Source organism: Solea senegalensis, linkage group LG12 (assembly GCF_019176455.1).
Source record: "Solea senegalensis isolate Sse05_10M linkage group LG12, IFAPA_SoseM_1, whole genome shotgun sequence".
In the NCBI taxonomy this organism is placed as follows: domain Eukaryota; kingdom Metazoa; phylum Chordata; class Actinopteri; order Pleuronectiformes; family Soleidae; genus Solea; species Solea senegalensis.
In genome coordinates this window covers 17061659-17077469 of record NC_058032.1, presented here as the reverse complement: position 1 = coordinate 17077469, position 15811 = coordinate 17061659, and the positions used below count along the sequence as shown (strand labels likewise).

At 41.2% G+C, this 15811-nt stretch overlaps 1 protein-coding gene across 2 annotated transcripts in view; it reads left to right on the top strand.

The window, feature by feature from the left end:
* Positions 1-8588: 8588 nt before the first annotated feature.
* Positions 8589-15811, top strand: part of tenm2a (teneurin transmembrane protein 2a) — a 206023-nt gene continuing 198800 nt past the window's right edge. For both annotated transcript variants that reach the window (XM_044040585.1, XM_044040584.1), the window contains exon 1: positions 8589-9009. The gene's annotated coding sequence lies outside the window, so the exon portion shown is untranslated. The remainder of the gene's footprint in view (positions 9010-15811) is intronic.

Below are 15811 nucleotides of genomic sequence, written 5' to 3'. Positions count from 1 at the left end.
AAAAGTTGGACATATATATATATATAGCTATATACATATATCTATATATATGTATATGTATATATATGTATATATGTATATATATGTATATATATGTGTATATATATATGTATATATATATATGTATGTATATGTATATATGTATATATATGTATATATATATATATATACATATATACATATATATATACTTATATATATGTATATATATATACATATATATGTATACATAGAGAGAGAGAGTGTGTGTAATTTACTTAAGCATCAGATTTTTACATTTTAATTTGACTGTTCTCTTTGTCTTGGAAAGTCAGTTCAGGGTCATACTTTTAACATTTCAGACCAATGTTGTGTAAAAAGAGACAAAAATGAAAAATGTAGAAAATGTCAGACGACAAAGGATCAGAATAAATTTTTTTAACAGGGGGGCTGAATGTCTGTTGAATTGGATATTAACATGTCTTACTGAAACCCTGAGTTGTGACCTTGTGTCAAGGTCCAGCATGTAAGAATTTAAGAATTAGTGATGTATAATAGTGAAACTGTACCAAACACCTCCACTACCCCTCTCTTTCCATAGCACCTCAGGTTGGCCTTTGGCTATGATAGACTTCTTATACCAGAGAGGATGTATTTCTTTTTCATTCGAGGAAAAACCTTCTACACATTCACACAAGTGAAATATGGCCATTTTAAACCAATTATACATTTATACAGACATACTTAGGGGAAGTATATTCAACATATGCCAGTGAACGGTCCTAAATGTTACACACTGCGCCTTTAATGTTAGTAACGCCTGTCTTTTTGATAAAATATCAGGTTAAACTGTTTGCTGTGAGAAAGGTCTGTTAAACCATTTATCAGTGGCCCTTTAACTTTAAGAACAACCAAAACATGATTTTATGTGAGAACAAACAGGCTCCAGCTGGCCTTGCCAAGACCACTCACATATACAATCACTTGACAATGTGGCAGTTAATTAAATCACCATCGTGTTCTCTAATGTGTCTGCTGTCCTGCGTTTGAACTGAGTACGTTTTTTTCCTCTGTGAGTGACATACAGCTTGCTGTCATCCCCCCATTCATCACTCTCTCGTGAAAACAATGGACTGTTTGGAGCCGGTCCTGTCATCCTCGCCAGTCCAGTGGAAGATGGGAGCCAAAGACAGATGTCATCTCCTCTATGCTAGTGTCATTCTGGCAAGATCATGTCAATTAGAAATGTATTTTTCCCTCTTGTTTTCACTTTTCTGGTTCAGTCGGATGGACCTTTGCTTCCCATTAATCACTTTCCTATGTTTGAGTATGTTTGAAGTCATTTCAGTTTCTGCTTTAGTTACAATTTAGCATGAGTGAAAACAATAGTTTGGCATGAGTCGTCTTTTATAGTGTTTTTATAGTTTTGAAGAGCAGACATAAGCAAAAGGTGCTGATGTTTACACAGCAAGATATAGTTATTCAGCTTTGATAGACAGCCTCGAGTAGATTTAGTTGTCATGGCAAGACGGAACTGTGCAACTAAGAAGCAGAAACGATGTTTTCTCCCGGCAGTTTATTAAAATTCTAATGGACATGTGGCTCTTTTCAGATTGTCTTACAGAGTAGAATTGACATTAAGTATTACAGGATTATTAATTGCGGCAAAATGGCCTTGTTCTTAATGCTATAAAATCTCACACATGCAGCCCGCTTAACCTCCAGTTAGATATCTGTTTTTATGAGTTTATTAAAGGTCATTGTATCCATTTATTATATTGTCAAATTAGTAATAAACCCTTCTAATGCATTAACAAAACTACAGTTTGGGGTTGCCTTGGCGACTGGAAACCTGTGAGGATTTCCACTTTTTGCCTACTTTATCAGTAGATTATTGAGACCATTTTATAATAAACTGCTGTAAATCCTAATTACAGTTAAAAAGAAAAAAAAAAACTCTAAAAAGATGGTAGAGTATATACATGGATTATGTTCTTGTGCTATTATCATTTTTATTGCATCGCAACAAAGTGAAAAACATTTTAAAAAAATGTTTTATGTAACAGGAAATTCACGTTGGGTTTTTTGTCTTGTTCAACAGTTTTCACTCTAAAATAACACAGCGCTAAATAAAAGCTCATGGTCAAATTTTGGACTTTTCTGGCAGGTTTTTTAGACCCTTCAGAATTCCTCTAAACCGACATTGAAGTAGTTCAACATCTGAATTTGTTACCTTGGCCTGTTTGAGTTACATAAAAGATGCCTATTTTGAAAATGTAAAAGTTCCCTCTCAACGCATGCGTTGCTGTTGAGGCTTTGAAGACTTTTACTCCTTAACTTAATATTTTAAGATTTCCTAAGTCATATAATAAAATATGTTTCACTTGTTTTGAACAACAAGGCCGGCAGAGTGAGGAAAGTTTTTTGTTTTGTTTTGTTTTTTTTTTCATCTTGTTTGTGGTGAAATGGCAATACTGCTGACAACAGCGTCAAAATGAATTATGTATTGCTTGGAGAAACGTATATTATACCTGAATACATTATCACAAAGCAATCTACCTATGAGTCTGTGTGTATTTTTATGCTGATGAACAGATTTATTGGCTGCACAGTATCTGTGTTGAGGAGGCACCTGTTTATGCCTGTTATCTATTCCAAAAATAATGACATGAAATAGCAAAGACTGAACTCTGATCCAGGGAGAAAGATGAGGAATATCAAAAGCAGAATCTCACAGAGGGCCAGAGCTTTTATTTAGGAACAACTTGTTTATGAGTTCCCTTCTCCAGTACTGTCACTTAAGCTTTACCTCAACAAGACCTCACCATCTGCCCTGAGCTGAAAGAAACTCTCTTTGTACATCTGGTATTTTATAGGGAAATTGCCACAAGCTTAGATATCTGCAACTGGTTGTGTAAGGTAATATCAGTCACATCTGCTGTTCTGATGATTTTTGCTTAAAAGTGACTTCACCATTGTTACTTGACAGTAATTATATGGCCTGTAATTTGACTAAGTGTGTAGAATAAACACATCATTTCCCACCTATAGAGCCAGTGTGCCGGCTGACCTCCCCCCCCTCCCCCTCCTCTTACACGTCTTTCCTCTCGAGTGCATCTGATAAAATTAATTGAAAAGAAAAGCAAGTAGCATCCTAAGGCAGTGTTATTGTTATTATTATAATTAGCAAATGTGGCATGGCCCACTGTCTCTGTGGCCTGTTAGCTCACGGGCTGAAGCCTCTAATGAGGTGGCAGTCATGTGGTGTCATCTCCACTGTGAAAGAGCAGCGTAGATGGAGTGGAATGGGCTTATTGTATCTGTTAGGGTCCTTGTGTGTGTGTGTGTGTGTGTGCGCACATGTGTGTGCAAATTGGCATATCATGGGCAGAGCTCAAACGGGGCTCCTAACAACATTCAGAGGCGGTCAAGAATAACCAAGTAGGACACTGTGGACCAAGAGGATATTAGTAATTTAATGCTCCAAGTGGACGTTCAGCACTATGGCCATAATCAGCTCCTCACACGTTGGTCCACAGGAAACGCCCAACTTTCTAAAGGAAGTTCTGTGTGCATCCAATTGGGAAAAATGTAAGTGTCACTGGAAGCAAAGATAATTGTGCAGATCTTGGTATATTATCCAAGCCTCTGTGAGACCTTAAAACACACAGCGAGTTGTTGAGGATGTGTATACTGTACATGGTTTATTTGTCGCATTCATCTTGATGTATATAAACTTGGAGCAGAAAGTCCTTGACACTGTCGCGGTAACTTGAGAAAACTTTATTTTCTCACAACTCATCTGAAAAGAAATCCTTATTGTCTGTTTGTTCTTGTGTTTGCATCAAAGTCGACTTCTTCACTGCAATTTATTTAGCGTCCTCGGTTTCTTTCGTAGTTGTGTCGTGGCTTTTAACTGTGGACTTTGTTGTCACACCACAATGCATTTACAGTAAACACCACTCTGCACAGTACAACACGGAGCAATCATGACGGTGTGATTGGTTCTATTATATCTTGCTAATTAAGTGTTAAACGTGCAAATACAAACACATCCCCACAGTCGAAACTAAAAACAAAGAATCACAAGTTGTGATTGCTCCCATATGCATTGACAGGTCTGTTGTCACTTGAACCAACACTAGAAAATAGCTGAAAGTAAGCAGTTAATGTTTTCTGATGCAGCTGATGAAAATTGGACATATCCTCTAGGGTTTGAATAATACCACAGATTTTGAAACAAAAACAACAATATATAAATATGCAGTATATAATCAAATAATTACTAACAGTATCTGCATGTGTATCTGGTCAGATTAGGGTCTGATTCCAAAAAGGTTATTAATGAATTATTTACAAAGCAGCATTTCACTTTTATGTATTTATTCCCTGTTTGTTTGTTTGTTTGTTTGTTTGTGGTGGGAATAATGATCAAACTCTCTTTGAGCAATGCGGTCACACAGTTGTTTAAGGTCAATTATTTGTCAAAGTCAGGCATATGGAACTGTATCTCAAAAACTGCGCATTAAAAACTAATAGACAGTTTGATTTCTTTTTACGACGGCTCTGATCTTCCCAGCTCTAGATCACAAGCCGAGGAGACGCAGGAGGCAGCCCACTCTGGCTCGTGTCGAGACTGAGCGCTGAGATTCATGGGACCATGCGGCAGTCAGAGGCCTTGATTGGTGGAGGGCTTTATCAGTCACACGACCAAAACAGAGCCCGTGTGGAGGTTTTCGTATGAAGGCTGCTGACATACAGAAGTGTTTAGCTCCTCTGAGCCATCAGCTGGGAAATTGCTGAGTAAAAATAAGTGTGTGCACACACATACACACGCTGCAGTGTGTGTGTGTTGGGGGGACTCAATTAAAAACCAGCTGTGCCCTATTCCTCTGTAAGCCCCCCCCCTCATGTTTTACCCCCTATCCCCTCCCTCTTCACCACCCCCTGCCACAAACCCCTGCTGCTCTGTAAGCTGCCTGTAAGCTTCTAGACTCATGCCGATGGATCTAATGCTTCCCCTGAAAACACACTGCAGACATCCACGCGAATGTGTGCCCCCCCCCACACACACACACAAATTTATATGCACACACACAAACATAGACTGCCTCTCAAATGCACTGCAAATGCTCATTTACCCCCCGCTGCTTGATGTAATTTCGGCAGACTCGCATGCCAAGCCGAGCCACCGCGCTCTCCCACTCCCTGACGTACCTGTTACTGCCTTACATCAGCCAGCTCATACAGCAGGGGCACTGACAGAAACAAGTAATGGCGGGGGCAGAAATGCAAAGTCAAAGCAGAGACAAACAAGCAGACTGAAGGATAAGAACACACACACCTGAGAGCCCATTAATATGCCCTTACACGATCACATTCATTTTTAGTGTGAGTACAAATTTGTTAAAGATACTGTCTGCCTACACCAGTTTCTCTGAGCTGCTTTTTAATCAAGCCCAATATACTGTACGTCACCATAGTCATATTGCTGCATGGTGAACATGGTACACGTAATACAGCTTAATAAGGGCATATCCAGAGGGCTGTGATAATGCTTAGGCAGCTAATCAGTGGTAATTCTATAAGTTCACGTCCTATAATTAACTAATTTGCATTTTGAGAATTAATCAAATTGATTATATAATTAACACTACAATGGATCTTCTTCTCAGTCTCAGCAAGACATGCATATTCACCCACAGCTCATACAGATGTTAGTGGGACGGTGGTGATAGATGTATGGCAGAGAACTCGTTGCACAAGGTTAAATAGAACCTCTGACACTGTGCAGTCTGTAACGGTGGAGATAGCACTGGGAACACAATTCACAACCAGAGTGCTGCAAGGCTCAAGGACCCCTGAGCACTGCCTTAAAGCATTAGGCTTTGATAGGTTATAATGGCTTGTGCTAATATTGGCTCATGATAGAGAAAGGTCAGCTAACTCATCTACTCTTACAGCATCTGATAACTTGCCCCGGGATTATTTTTTTCTCGTTTGAGCTAGTCTTGAGAAACACATTCATTCAGGGATCAGATTTTACGATCCATCACACCTTAAAATGGCAGTTTCTAATTATGGCACAAGGGGAAGGGATGGAATAGAAATGCTAGGTAAATAAGGAGTAAAAACCCTGCTAACTAATTACCAGAGTATTATTTTCTTAGTGTGATTTGTAGGAGAAAACCAATTTGCTCAAAAGTGGCCAAAAAATTGAAAAAAATCAAATGCCACTGGTATTTGACATGCCAGTAGAAACCCTTCATTTGCCCTAATGCAGTGAAAGAGAGGGTGGAGGATTGACACAAGTGATCCTGCATTATGGCAGGAGGAGGCCCATGGGCAGCCTGTAGGCAGAAGCTGGTGGCTGTCTACTCAGAGGTCGATTTTTAAACCGATGAGCAAAATTCTAGTCAGCCACCCATGGCTGCGGCTTCTGGCCGATCTAATCTGGGTTTGTTCACTGGCTGTTCTCCACGCCACTGGCTTACCTGTTATAGGACATACTAAGGCTAATCTCTAGGTGTGTCCATATGTAAAGTCTTGAGTGCAGACAAATGTAAAAGGACAGATTAAATACTGCTGACACTAATACATCCTCACTAACACCCTGGGAAATAGGGAGGGCAGGTGAAATGGGTGGTTTCAGTGTCACTGATAATTCAAGTGTCACTAAATAATATTTTTTTATGACACTCATATCGATCCGTGGTTTGGGGAATAACAATTTGATGTGATCTAAATTCTGCAATGCTTTTGTCATCAAACTTACCTTGTGTCTTAACAGAGCTATTATTGGGTCATTAAGAAAACAAAACAGTGGCCGGTTCGAGGGAAGAGTGCAAACCCCCGGACAAGCTGCACCTGCATGATTATGAGCCCAACTCGCAAGATGTTTTTTTAGGGTATCACTTGGGGACTTTAAAATGATTCAGTGCACCATCTTTCTCTCATCTGCATTTTCCATCTCATACTGCACCTGTGTTACCCACTAGAGATGCAATGATTCCCTCTTCTTGCTTTTCTCCCTTCGCTCGTGCCATCTGTGAATTCAAATCAAGTCAAAGTTGTGAGATTTCACTTATCCCGGGAGCTGACACCCTTTTCTTGTCAGAATCAATATATCAGTGATGAGCTGCATAATGTATTGCCGTGCCCAGATAGGAGTTAAAGTAGTACAAAAATAAATAAATAAACCAAAAAAGTGGGAGGTTTATGTCCCATGCCATTCCCCAGTTATGCATAAAAATGCCTCTGAAATGAAATCTTTATCAAAAGAGCCACAAGGTTCTCTTTACAAGGTGTTTTCAAATAAGCGGGCATTATTATCATACCTCCACTGGGAAATATGCATTTACAGCTTGGAGATTGAGAAGCAAGAGGGTAACTGTTAACAATGTTTTCCCTAGTTATGGTGCATAATTGCGTGCTTCCGTTATTGCACCTTTCTATTGCTGCTAATACCGAGAAAGCCCATTAGGCAGTGCGTTAATGTGAACAGTAGCCTGCAGTGCAGTGGGTGCACTCTTTAAAAAGAGATGCATGAGGACCACAATAATGAGTACTATAGTCCAAGGAAGGGGGATCCTCACACACAAAGCAGACATTGTTTTAAATATATGTGGCACTGTGGCTCCAAGTTTATGTGACACAATGGAACTGGCATTCCACTTCCTTTAAACATGTGAATAATCAAGTAATAATATTCAGCATGGTTCCACGGCATGGCAGCACAATTGGTAATAATAAATCACCAGAATGGCACAGTAGTAGGTCTGGGCCAAAAACCTCATCATGGTATCACAATTATCAAGACAAAATATCAGACAAATGAAGATTAAGTTTTGCTCTTGGGTGAAAGTTGTGGAAACCAGTTAACTGTGCTTTGAATCTTGTTTATCGGTAGAAAACACAACACATGTGTTGACATTATATCGATAAATGCTGAACCTTATGTTGATATTGAAGAAAAATGATGTCACAATTCATTTATTGCTATTGAATTGCTGCCCAGTCCTACACAGAAGAGTGGATATACTGTATATGTCCAATCCAAACCTAAATATTTCAGATTGTTATCCATCAAAATCCACTTCATTTAATGGAAAACTGGGGATTTTTTAAAAAGCCCTGTAAGGAAAACGGCTGAAGCTAATGTATCATGCATGGTCTCTTTTCTGCCCCAAGACACAAAGCAAATCAGATCAGAAGCCTTTGACACAAACAAACAATGAAATAAACAAACAAACAAACCATCCGGTGAAGACGTCCTCTTTGGTGGAGATAAGGATAATGATTATATATCTTTTTTTTTTTATATATATATAACTACAACATATATGCACGCGCAACATTGACATTGTGAATGTCATCACTTGTGAATGTCACCCGTGCATATGTTGTAGTGATGCAGCTGCTGCCAACAACAGCTCACAGGAGAGATTATACTCCCGACACGCGCTGTTAATGACCACTGACTTGGTTTGGCTGTGAACGCGCGCCGCGAGCCACGGTCATCCCTCTGAATACTGTGTATGTGTGTGTGTGTGTGTGTGTGGCTCGTTGCTCCCCGGGTGCCGCTGTGCGCAGCTCTCGCCGCTCGGCCGTCGCTCGTGTTCGGATCATGCCCTCCGTTCCTATCTTTCCGAAGAGAATCCAGAGCAGTCGTGCCGTTTGCACGCATCTGCGTTAGTCCGCCTTTTTTCGTTCCGTCTTTGCTCCACAGTCAGCACCGTTCCCCCACAACGACCATCAGCGCGGAATGGATTGCTCCGTTTGATTTGGTGAGATGTTGCACTGGAGGCTCGCAGCCTGCCCTCTCCATCAGCAGCTCACCCCCCGCGCTCTCATCTCGCTCCGCGCGCAGTAACGGCTTGTCAAAGATAGACAGGGCAACAAGAAAAGTATGCAAAGCTAATAAACAAGTGTCAAGTAGCTTCGGGCCGGTCGACTGGAGGCAAGAGGGGGGAAAAAGTTAAAGTTGAAGAGGAGGATTATGCAGTGAGTGTCGCGCATAGCTGGAAACAGGTACGTGGTGTTTAAAATGTATCTAAACATGTTCCCGTGGAAACCGTATTTACGCGCTTCACTTGTTTCTCCTCCTGCATGTGCTGTGACCACATGTGTGCACGCAGACAGTCCTCGTGGTAACTAGAGGACGGGGAGGGCAGAGGTAATATTTGTGGTCCTCGTGTGCCTGCGCTTCTCTGATACAGCTCACGCAGGACTCCTTCAGTGTGTCTGCAGTGTCGTTAGTGCATCTGTCCTCGTGGTTAGTAGTCCCCCAGCAGGGATGACCTTAATATGAGGAGTGTGTGGCGCGAGATGTCTGCATGCAGCGCATGTGTGCGGCATGTCAACAATAAAACATGCAGATTATCTTAAAAAAAAAAAAATCCCACCTGTCCTGGCTGTCTCTCTCCCTCCCTGCGTGTCATCTCTTTTTTTTTTTAAAGGGGTGAAGGTGGTGATAAGGGACATGAGCTCAGTCCACCGTTCAGCTCCTGTCCGACGCGTCTGCGGTTGCCGCAGCGCGCAGCACATCTCTCCCGCTGTGTCCATGCGGGAGAAAGCGACTTTGTCCTTCTACAAATCTGTCTCTATTTCATTGTGACAACGATAATAATGCAGAGAGGTTTTTAATTGGCTGTCTGACCCATCATTAGGGCTTGTCTCATCTCCTCAGGAGGGTGACAGAGCTGCGAGCGCGTCCGCCAGGCCGCCGCAGCTGCTGCCGCGTACTACTACCGCCACATTTCGCCTCCTGTTATCTATTCACACGCACCAGTTGATAGACTGCACTCTTTATTTTCTACACAATTTGTTTCCATTAGGATTTCACTTACTTGCTTACATGCTGTCATGTTTTGGATTAGCAGTCATAATTCTTGCAGTGGAGGGTGTATGTGTGCAGTGCATGCAAGTTGTGTAGAATTGCAATCTTTTCTTTACTTCCACACTTTGTGTGTGTTTATTTCTTTTTCTGCTGTGGTTGTTTTGGTGACAGGGAGATGCTGAAAGCCTCAGGCCAGCTGGCTCCCCTCAAACTGCAGCGAGGACCATAACACTGCAGGATGCAGCTCACTTGAGAATGAATATTCAGTGGACATGAGTGAGACTTTTAGTTAAGGATCTCATGCCACATGCGCAGGCAAAGTTTAAGGTTGAATTAGGGAGAGAGAAAAAAAAGAAAGAAAAGAAGTTTTGGAGTCAGCCGAGTATCAAGCAGAGTGTCATGGGATGAATCCCACACACCAGCTGTAGATCCCAGAAGCTGGCAGTCACCGGCACCTTATGACATGAAAACACACACAAACACACAGATGCGACACAGATCTCGATGATGAGGTGCCCTGCTGAGATTCACACTTCAGTATAAACCGATGCAGTTTCCCTCTGTGGCTCTTCCATCTCCTCCTCCACCTTTAGCTCTTGCCGAGCCTGCCTTCATCTGTGTGATCTCTCACGCTCTTTGATCTGCCTCCCGCTTTCCATCTTGAGCTTTTGGCGTGGGCATGCGACTCAAAAAAAAAAAAGGAGGCCGAGTCCTCAGATTGGCCTGCGATCATTACTGACGCACACTGAAACACAGACATACAGAGACGTGAAATTATACTTAAGATGTTTGGCCCACATGGACACACACACACTCAGATGCTTCCCACTGTCAGGCTTTAACTTACCAGACATCATCATTACAACAGTGTGCTGTGGCCGTCTCTCTCTCTGTGTGTGTGTGTGTGTGTGTACACTGAGTTGAATGTGTAGTGAGCAGCAGTCTTAAGTGCTAATAGGAGCTCACACTGGACAGCAGCAGGCCACGTCAACCACAATCTCCAGACAAGCCCTCAGGGTGTCCCATTTGGCATGGCTGCACACACACTCCCAGACACACAAACACACAAACTGGCCTGAGAGGTTGAGAGACTTGACTCGAGGGTCTGAGCTCTATGGGCCCTCTTGAGTCCATGTCCTTGTTGGACCTTCACCTCTATTCATCTGGATTGTATCTGTTCTGTTACTATGGAGATGGACCATAGATTTTTACACATGCAGACGATGCATGCCGAATATTTGTTAACACACATGTGGATGTGATTAGAGAATGAATTATTTCATGTTAATCCATCTCCTTTCCCTCTAGTCTCTTCTTCTATGTGGGTTATGTATTTATACATACATTTTACTGCAACACCTGTGAGGCCTGGAAAGAGGAGCATCAATCTTCATTAGACTGAAATGAGGCTGGCCCTTTTGAATAAATGACTATCATTGAGTGAGTGAGTGTGTGTGTGTGTGTGTGTGTGTATTTGGCTCTGTGAGTATGTGTGTGCTCGTGTGGAGCCCTGCAGCCCGCACTGACCCGTCTGACAGATGACTGCAGTGATTTCAAGGGTTCAGCAGATTAGGGGATTAAAGACTGAAGGCTTTGCACAATAACCCTAATGCATGCGCACAGCAGCAAACGTGCACACAGCATCAAACAAACACTCAAGTCAGTGGGGCTGATCAAAAATCAATGGTGTCCAGTGTGACCCCCCCACGCCGAACTGGACTGTCTACATTCACGTAGGCAAACAGATGGAAAATAGCATTAGAAAACCTCAAAGGTCCAATTCCACTAATGCCATTTTCACACTACAGCCGTAGCTCGTATTGGTACTGAGAGCCCAGTTAATACATTCCGTCCTTCCTAACAATTCAGAGCGGGCTCAGTTTTAGCTAATGAACCAGCATAGAGGGGCTGAATGCTTGTGACGAGGCCAATGCAATTTTGTTCCCGGTTTAGAGCCAAAAGTTCCTTTCAAAGACAAAACAGGCACCGTTCTGTTAATTGTTTCAGACTGGATCAACAATAATGACACTGCAGCATGTTAACCCATGTCAAACAAAAAAAGCTGTGTGTATGTCTCTCAGGTATAATTACTTGAGAGGCAGTAAAGTGCTTTGTTGATTGCACGAGTTAACTGGTTTGATTTCGGGGAAAGAAAAACTATTTGCTGCAAGGTGTTCACTTTTTTTCATTTCCCTGGACATTTTATCGAGGTGTGAAACACTAATCCCTGTTGCCAGTGACAGTGAAACCATAGCAACATTATCAAGTTTGAAAACCCACCCTAAATCCATCAGCTCGAGTCTTGGGGGGGTTAGTTTAGATTTTTATTTTTTTTTCCATGAAGATGCGAGAGAGGATAAAACAAGCAATTATTCCCGCTCGAAACTGCCACTTCTTTCTTTTCTTTTTTTACAACAGCGTATCGCTTGGTTAAGAACTGAATAGAGGTGAGGGCATGACTGTTATTTTATCAGGTGAACCATTTTTGAAATATTGTAAATAGTGCCTCTGCTGCATGGTACATTAGACAGAGCAGGATAGGTGGTAATGGAAGCAGAAACAAGCCCTTGTCACTACTGATTAACTAAGAACACTGACCTTTAGAGAGACGAGAGGTGGCTGGAAATGATGGTCTTTGTGACGATGTTGTGAGGGGTTGATATTGTTTATACTGCTGCTGTAATTGTCAGGACATGATGGTGAACAGAATATACTATACACTTGGTGGCTCTATTATAGCTCATTCTCCGCGTGTCACAAACATGTGGCTTGTTTTCTTTTTCAAATCCACTTCATAAATATACATCACAGACAAATGCTTAGAAATAGTTGAATTCATATAAGTCTGCCCAGGTTTGGATTTTTGCGGTGAGGCTTTTGAACGATGTCAGAAAGGTTGGTTTCTCCCTTCGTTTCTACTGCATCTACACAATTGTGGACCGCTTACTGTCCCCGTCCACATTTACTCGCTCTTGCTGTCTACCCCTCATTTTGATCTATTCATGCTCCGTTGTCTTCTCCGTTTCACATTTCAACATTTCAACTTTCAACATTAATTGTGCTCCTTCAGGGAGCTTGCCTAGTCACACGTAGGAGTAGCATGCTGTGGTTTTTCGAGAGGCTAAAATTACAAAGACTTGCTGATGAAGGAGCAAATTAGATTAATTGCCATAATTGATTAATTGGTGGGAAGATCAGTAGAAACCACAGAGAATGAAAAAAAACAAAAACTTGACGAGTACTCCCATGGCTTTCTAAAGGGCTATTTCAAAGCTTGTCTTTCAAAACTTTTTATTTTTTTTAGTTAGAATTGGGAAAACTCAACATGCAACAATACATTATCCTTAAATATGATTGCATCAGTTGAAAGGGAAAAAAAAGAGTAATCTCTTTGAAATACATACTCGTATGAGGGGGAAAGGCTACGGTGCTTTTACACATTTAACATTTTAGGATAAGAGCAGAGAGATATGTTGTAGTGGATCCTTGTGTCTCGTTCATTACCATTAAAAGAGAGCCCTTGATATCCTGTTATTGGAATAGAATAATTGCTGCCATGAAACATATCAGTGGTGAAAATAGCCACTGAGACTCAGATGTATAGTTGCTGTAATTCAAAGGCAGAGGTTGTGTTTTTAAGCGCAGCTAAACATTGTGCTGTTTTTAAGGCACTTCATCATTGGCCTTAGTTTTGAATGTTGCTATTGGTATATTATTGTCCTGTGATTTTCTTCAAATAAGATTACGACTGAAGCTTGTTCCTTGCACCTCAACCTCACATACCCTCTGTGACTGTATTCATGGCTCGTCGGAGGGCGTTTTGTGCAGCAAGGAGTGTGATGAGCACATGTGTGCGTTCACATTTGTGACACCTGGCATTCGCTGCGCTTTAGAGAAAGTGACACTTGTTGAGGTCCGCCTTCTTCTTGGATTACCATGCCCATGGATCCTGTGGGGTTTTGTGTTGGAAGTGAAGGCACAGTGGGATGATATTTACTTCTTGTGCCTGACAGCTGACTGACTGGTTTTATCTCATCTTCCTCACGTGCTTGTGGCACTTTGATGTGAGCTTCCTGTTTACATTTAAGTTGTAAGAGCAGAGGGTCCAACGCATGTGCATGAACCACACTATATACGTCTACCGTTGATCTGAACCAGTGGACACAATGTCCAAACCTTGACACACAGTTTGTCAATTACAGTTTAATATGTATTAATTGATAAACATTCCTCTTTAGAATTACAATGCATAACATTTAGACATTAACAAAGGCCTGTTACGTGATTCAAACCATTATCAAATGAGTTCACACAGTGCTGATTAAGCCTATCAGCTCCAAACAACTCTCTCTTTGTTTGTCGTTACAGCAGTGTTGAGATCTTGTTTCACTCAGTGACATTGCAGCACTGCACACAGGAAGGGATTTGTTTAATGTCAAGGCAGATGGAGGCAACAGCAACATCGCGGGAGTAAAGTAAGATGGTTGCAAACAGATTGGTGTACAACTGAAAACACAAATGTGAAATCTCCTGCTCAGAAAAACTCAGCCATTTAGCAGTTTGAGAGGATTGAACACTATTAGAGCTGCAACTGACGATTATTTTCATAATCGATTAATCTCTTGATTATTTTCTCGATTAATCGTTTGGTGTTAGAAGGTCAGAAAACCTTTAAAATGTGGTTCAGTGCTCGTCAAACTTGGAAATGATGATGTTCTCAAATGTCTGGTTTTGTCCACAAACCAAAATGATTCTCTTATTGATTTCTTTGTTATTCTGAGCAAAGAAATGAAGAAAATATTCACATTTAAGAAGCTTAAACAATCGGAAATCTTGTTTTAATCATGAAAAAAGCTTCAAACCCATTATTCAATTATCAAAATAGTTGTCGATTAATTTCATAATCGATTAATAATCAATTCATCGATTAATCGTTTCAGCTCTAAACACTATACACACAAAATCCCTCAGTCAGGTCTGATTGTATTGCTTGGCAGAGGCAGCTTTCAGATGTTTTTTTTTTTCCAAACAGAGGCAGAATAAACAATAATTGTACAGTGCAACATAAATAATATTGTACCCTTACCTAAGAAAACCCGGATGCTCCCTGGTACACGCAGGCTCTATGGGTTACTATTTTAAGTCACATATGATCAATAATTGGAACATATTTTTGGTTGCAAAACTAAGGTCCCAGTGATTGATGTGTTGCCCACCATCAGTTGATATCACTGGGAAACAAGTAATCCTATTGTGGAGTAATCTTATTCCTACTGAAGAAGCAATAGTGAGTGTAATGCCTGTTGAGCCTTGCCAGGCCACAATGAATCAAACAGAATATCTTGGCTGACTTTGCAAAGCTAACTTTAATACAAAATCACCAAGAGGAGCCTCCATCTGTTGACTGTGGTGAAGTATTGTGCAGGGTTTTTTTTTTTTTTGTTTGTTTGTTTTTTTAAGTGTTTCCCATCAGTGTAGAGAGGCGAGCAGTCTCACTTACAAATTACAAATTCTCCTGCTGCTTCTTCTTCTGTTTGGAGAAATGTAGTGAAAGGTGGACTTGTCCTCTGTTGCCCTTAAGAGGAATGTGTGTTGTGGTTGACTCGTGCCTAAGAAGACTGCCTCGTCATCTCTCAGATCCGGACCCACTCAAGCACTGATTCCTTTTGTCTGAACCTTTGCTCCTTACAAAAGGAAGTGTAAAGTGTAGTTAAATAATCACAAGTGATGTTTGACAACCCTTTGTGCGAGTGAACCGTCTTCATATCCTCAGCCTTTTGTATTCGTATGAACACTTAAAGTAAGGGCTGTGCCAGTTGCACGTGATACTGCTTTAACCCCAACTTGTCAAAGAACCATCAACTTGCATGGACACACAAAGTGAATCCAGGCGCACACACACACACACACACACACACACACACACTCGCAATTCCAGTCAGCAGTTGGCTTTCCCATATACTGCGCTCTAACCAACTTATCCTTGATTTGTGG